Source organism: Drosophila albomicans, chromosome 2L (assembly GCF_009650485.2).
Source record: "Drosophila albomicans strain 15112-1751.03 chromosome 2L, ASM965048v2, whole genome shotgun sequence".
NCBI lineage: Eukaryota > Metazoa > Arthropoda > Insecta > Diptera > Drosophilidae > Drosophila > Drosophila albomicans.
This window is the reverse complement of record NC_047628.2, coordinates 1,406,174-1,412,972: the sequence shown is the minus strand read 5'-3', so window position 1 is coordinate 1,412,972 and position 6,799 is coordinate 1,406,174. Positions and strand designations below refer to the sequence as shown.

At 33.8% G+C, this 6,799-nt stretch overlaps 1 protein-coding gene across 3 annotated transcripts in view; it reads right to left on the bottom strand.

The window, feature by feature from the left end:
• The window catches only part of LOC127565039 (chaoptin), a 46,385-nt gene that overhangs the window by 36,378 nt on the left and 3,208 nt on the right, over positions 1–6,799 (bottom strand). The window lies entirely within an intron of this gene.

The window sequence follows — 6,799 nt, the reverse complement described above, 5'->3', positions numbered from 1 at the left end:
CGACATGCAAATGAGCGTATATATTATGGTTCTTCCTTTATTAGTTTTTTTCTTCCTTCATTGATGTCACATACCACTAGCGAAACCTCACTGCAAGCACCTACAACTAACCCCTATCACCACCTCCTCAACACTCTCTATTTCTTATTCTATCCTAGCTTCTTTTGCAGTCTCCAAATACTCATTTTCTATAAGACTTAAATTTGCATTTGACACATGTTGGACAACGACAGCGCCAACAGAAACGTTGATGAGAACGTCAAAAACAAAAAACAACAATGATAACCCTTTGCGAATACAAAGAAAGGTGGAAAAAATGGAACAAGCATTCAATAGGTCGAAGAATACCTGTGTATACCATAGAGCATAAAAACAGTCGGATGTGTCCCCCTCAAAACAACCATTGCACATTGGGATGAAATGCCTTTATTTTGGCCACAACCGTAATTTTAAAGCTAGAAAGTTGAAACTTAGAGAATTTGCTGCTTATATTATTTGTGAATTTCCCATTTTCTTATTTTTTATTTTTTTAGTTTCTATTTTTTATATTTTTTTGTTTTTAATCACCTTTAAATCGTTTTCCATAAAATCATTTGGAATTACCCAGGCAAAAGAGGCGTTGAAATTGCGATTTGTATCCAGCCAAATTTTTAGTAAGTCACCTTGACGAATAAAATCCTTGCTTGTATCTATTGAAATATTTAACCCCCCGCAAATTATTTAATTGCTATCTGAATATACACATAATAACTCATACTACCACATAAGTTGTTATTTGAATCCTGTTGTATCTTGCTAGATATGCTCCAATAAACACAAATATTTTAAGGTTAGAACCAACAAAACTACTGCTTAAGTATTTCATTAAAAACATGACAACACAAAAGTACATATAATTAAACACTTATACAAATATTTTCTACATACCATGCGGAACATTTTCCAATTTAAGGTATTTTAATTGGTCAAACTATTTAAAAATACGAGAACGCCAAAATTAAGAAATTTGATTAGTCAGCAAGCTTGCACGCACCACGTAGCAAGAACAGCTGACTTTCAACGGCTGGTGCAAGTCGAGGGCTCCACAATAAAATACCAATTAAATATTTTCGATGTCTAGGGACATTTATAAGCTTGAAATAATTGTAACATTATTGATATATTAACATGAACTTTTTAGGTTTTGGCCAAAATAAAGGCATTTCATCCCAATGTGCATTGCATAAAATAAAAATAAGTAAGAAAGCTAGCGTCGAGTGTGCTCGACTGTGAGATACCAGCTATCCATTCACACTAAAAGCAAAACAAATATAGCAAATTAAAATACTGAAAAATGGTTTCTAAATAACGATGGTTATATTTGGTATATCTATTATATAAACTACAAAATGTGCCAGATTATCAACCTAAACAGTCGCACAGTTTTTTGCCATATTCAATAAATTCTATAATTTTTATCTGATGACAATTTTCAGGAATCATAAAGACTGTAGTTATGAAAAATCTTGTTTTTCTTCAAAATTAAGCTTGCTACTCAATTTGCGAGGACGAAAGTGGGTGTGGCCAAATTATAAAACAATTTTGACGTGCATGCTAAAATAAGGAGTGATGTCGAATAGAAAATATAGCCAGTCTCTGAGATCTAGGTATTATGCGCACCGACATACCTATATCGTCTCGGTTGTTGACGCTGGTCAAGAATATATGTATATACTTTATGCAGTAGGAGATGGCTCCTACTGCCTGCAGGAACAATGGTTTCTACCTTATAGGTGGTAACGGGTGTAAAAGCTTTTGTTAGTTTTATAGATTCATAAAACCGATGGACTAGACTGTTCGCTGTTTAAAATGTTGACAGGCACATTATTTGGTAACCGCGATGTTATGTGATATCTCTATTCCAACACGAAAGAAGCCTTAGTCGCTGGCATTCTAAAAGATAGTATAGAAATGGACGTACAGATAAGCAAAGTTAACCAATTGATTAACATTCAACAAACCAAGGGAATCGTTGTTACGTGCTACTTTGGACTTCGTACGTAAATCTTTAATAAATATGTAACATATATACACTACCAGTCTGGAAGAAAAGTTTCTGCCTGAAGGGGAAAAAATGTTAGCTTCCTATAAAATATAAGTAACAGATCCTAATTACGATGGTGTAACCAATTTATAAATACAATTTTATTTTTCTTTTCCAAAATAAAAACTACTGCAAAAACAAACACATGTACATGTATATACAAAAATTTCATCGAAGACAATCATATTTTAAAATTTAACAAAGTTAAAATATGTACATATATCAAAATACACCGCTGGTAAAGCTGCGGAATTGCTGATTGCTACAAATTGAATCAATACTGAAAGAGAGTGTTAGGTAATGTATTCCCTTCAATATGTTTCAATTTAAATACGCGGCAGAAAATGTCTTATGTCCTGTTTACACAGCCACTTAGTTTTTCACATTTTATCAAATCCCATTTTGCTGCTTCCACACTGTGGAATTCACAGCAAAAAATGGGCATCGATAAAATTCTCACGAAAAACTGGTACCCATAATGTAAACGAACTTTAATCACTAACTTATATGTAAATAAGTAAGCAATCAACATCACCGAAAAATTGACGCAAAATGCTTTTTAAAAATCAGTTTCAGTACGCACTTTGTTATCATTTTTTCTGTGGTGAACTCCGCCTCGATTTCACCTCGATAAAATATCGCGTAACTAAAAAATTATACCGAAAATAGTGCCAGATATTTTTATATTTCTCATGCATGTAAAAAAACTGAGTTTTTATAAGATTTTACATGAGCCAAAAGTGACTTTTCAAATACATATGTATATTTAAAAAACTGTGAGATATCCGCTACCCATTTTGAATAAAACCAAAATATTGCGGTAATATTCTCAAAATATACCAAAATAATATACCATAAAAATATCAAAAAAACATGTCAAATTTATCTGATCGTAACCAAATCAGGAATCACAATGACTATAGTTATTATTGTATATGCCAAAATTCATGACTTTAGCTTTAAAATTACGATTGTTATTCGATTTTTGTTGATTTGCGGTGCGGAAGTGGGTGTGGCAAAATTTTGAAACAAACAACAAACATATCAAATGCTGTCGAAAACAAGTAAGAAAGTTACTGTCGAGTGTGCTCGACTGTGAAATACCCGCTTCCCATTTTAAATAAAAGCAAAATATTGCGGTAATAATCTTAAAATATTAAAAAAAAATATGCATGTATTCTCGATCGGGATTTGAACTCGAGCACCACCGACCGGGTGGTTAAAAAAAAAAGAAAAGTTTGTACCCCGACCGGGCTCGAACCCGAGCACCACAACATGCTCAACTTGCACTCTACCACCAGAGCTATCGCATTGCTTATGAACCCTCTATGCATACAGATACTAATATAGGCGAGCATGTATGTATGTATATACGAATACGCAAACATATACTACATACATACATAGAAGTCGTTTTTGTCCATACAAAAGTATTTCTTTAGTAACTTAGACAATTTTTATCTGATCGCAAGCAAATTTTTAGGAATCGCACTTTCGATAGTCGTTATTGTATATACCAAAGCAAATACTGTCTGTCTCTTATGGTCACTGAGATCTAGGTGTTCATACGGACAGACGGACATGGTTATTTCGTCTCGGCTGTTGACGCTGATCAAGAATATATATACATTGTAGGGTCGGAGATGTCTCCTTCTATCTGTTACATACATTTCCTGCCAGCACAAAGTTATAATACCCTTCTACTCTATGGGTAGCGGGTATAAAAACCGAGTGTTTGGTGCTGTGGAAACAGGGCATTACACATGTTCTTGTAGGCATCGAAAATCCGAGATTGAAATACAGCCAACGACGTGGAGACGTGCTCCTACAGAAAAAAGCCAATGGTTTCGCGACGCTTGGATAGATAACATTCTCATACCTTATTATACAAGATCAACATCCCAATCACCTCTACTAAACAATCTTCAACTTGGCTTGCAACTGTCATCCTCGAATTTAATGTCTAGCAAACAATTTTCGTAACGAACGAGAGGGAATACCCAAGGGCCGTCAAATATGTTAAATGATAAACTATTTTGCATTTTTATTTATATTCTTTTACTTCTGTCTTCGCGTTTGTATGTACATATGTATTCGCAATATGTTGGCAAAATCAAATTTTTTAAAAGTTAAAATAACAAAGTGATTGCCATGACCCAACGCTTGTGCATTAGGCAAATGTAAATGTTAAAGCAAATGCGTATGTTAATGAATGTAGGTTTAGTTGTGAGTGAAAGAAGAGGTTCGATTATAAATGTGGCCCACTCGACCGATGCGAATTCCACTGTAAGCCGCAAGCCTCTTCAACGATTCACACTCACCATTTCCCCGACTTTCTGTTCTGCGTTTTGTTTGCACAGCCATGTCAATTTAAATCTATGTCAAAACACACGGCTTAGTTGAGGTTTATTGATGTCGGTCTAATTCTGACTCTGGCCTATTCCTATTTCTGTGCGGTTGAGTCTCGTATACGAGCACTTACATACATACATATATTTGCGTCTGCCTCGAACCTTTCGGCCCCAGCTTCTTATGGAATATCTTATAACAACTGCTGCTAGTCTATTTACAAATAGCTTTTTGACCAAATTTAGGAAAAATTTAAATGGTTTTTATAAGTCTCTCCAAGTCACGTAACGGATCATTTCATCGCCAATTTAATTTTTAATTTTTAAAATTGATTTGGCAAACGTTTAGATCAACGCTGGTACTTAAACCTTTTTATGAAACTTTAATTTCGTTGAAATAACAATAATTATTTTGAAAAACTATTATTTTATTATTAAATGATAGAAATAAAGTTGTATTGTATAATTCACAGCTATATAGCTATATTGTTTCATGAAATGTTAAATATGTTCAACCGAATACATACAGCAAACAATTATTCTTTGCATAAAACTGAGATAGGCAAATATAGGACAAGCTGGGGTTAAGATAAAGTTTATTTGATTTCAACATATGTATATATAAAATTACTTAGAATATTACTTCTTGAATAACTTTAAAGTTTTTTTATCCAATCGCAACCAAATGAAAAGACACTGTTTTGTGTACTAAATATCTATCTTTGATATTTCGGTTTTTCTCTTTATTCGATCGAAAGTTTTTTTAAATATAAATATCGCATCTTCAACAGAGTATGCCCTTTGTTTAGCAATATTTAAATTTTTCAAATGTATTGATTTTATTTGAATTTAGATTTACTGAACATTTTCAATAGATTGATTGGATTAACTTTTTCAACAATAAACTAACATGAAATAAATCACCAAGAAATTTCAAATTATCACAATCAGAATGAATGCAAAAATTCATAAAAGTTAAATACAAAGCTTCATAAGCAGTTGGAGGCATATACGAACAGGAAAACCTGTAGTGTCCAATAAATCCAAATGCAATATGAGCATCTACGGCAATTAAAACACTACTAACGCGACGCTGCATGCAATTACCTCTGAAAAAATGTACTTGTACAATTATCAGTATCAAGAATTTCATGTCTTAACCAAGTTTTAGTAAGGGCAATGCCATTAAAAGAAAACAAATAATAAAGTTACAGTCGAGTGTGTTTTTGTGAGATACCCGCTTTCCGTTTTCAATAAACTCATATTCTAAAATTGTACCAAATTAATATACTGAAATGACACAATAATATACCGAAAGCTATATACTCAAAATATACCAGATAGTACAAAATTTCAGCAGTAACTTCTACAATGTTTATCTGATCGCAACTAAATTCTCAAGAATCATAAATTCTGTTGTTGATCTGAGTGCACAAATAGCAAATGTTAAGAAAAAAAATATCTCTCTCTCTCTCTCTCTTATAGTGTCTAAAGTGCCGGCTTTCATACGGGCGGACGGACAGACAAACAGACGGACATATCGTCCCGGCTGTTGACGCTGAATAAGAATATATGTATATACTTTCGTTGGTCAGAGATGCCTCCTTCTGTCTGTTGCATACATTACCTGTAGGCGTAAAGTTATAATACCTATATACCCAATGGAAAGCTTTTTAAGCCACTTTTTAATCCTGTCCAAACTCTTTGCAGCAAATCTTTCTAAATTGTTCACGAGGAACAGCAGAAGGAAATTTTCCCTTCACAACGAAAACCGAATTTGTGCACTTTAGTAGTGGCTTGAGTTTTTTATAATCCCGAACATCAACAGATGTCGCATCAAGGGTAAAAATTTGTTTAAGCAGTGGCACTGTAACTATCATATTCTGGACAATTAATGGACCAGACGAGATTCTAAAATAGTTGACTAACTTCAATAGAGGATTGAGAAGACTGAATTTCATCGACCATTCCCAACTGTGCCAAAATCGGAGCAGAAATTGGAACTTCGACATTTAACGACATAATATCATTATGATGGACTTCAACAACTGGAATTTTAAAAAGACGAAGAACCAAATGACATTAGCTTGCAGACGAAAGTGGAAAATATTCGGTAGAAATGATTTCAGGCAATAGATAGACGTGTCTAGGGCTTCTTCGCGTCTGAGACTCTGTCAAGAGTTTCAAACTCTTAAACCCAGAATTTTTTAAAGCCTTCGAATAGATCTCTTAAGCAAGTCCACGTTTTCAGAATAAACCCAGCAATGTCGCTTTCAGAATCCCTTGAATGTTCACCCGCTACGTATTAAAAACACGAACGAATGTGAATGCGCATTCTCTTTGTGTGTTGTCCAGCCGGCAAGTGTAA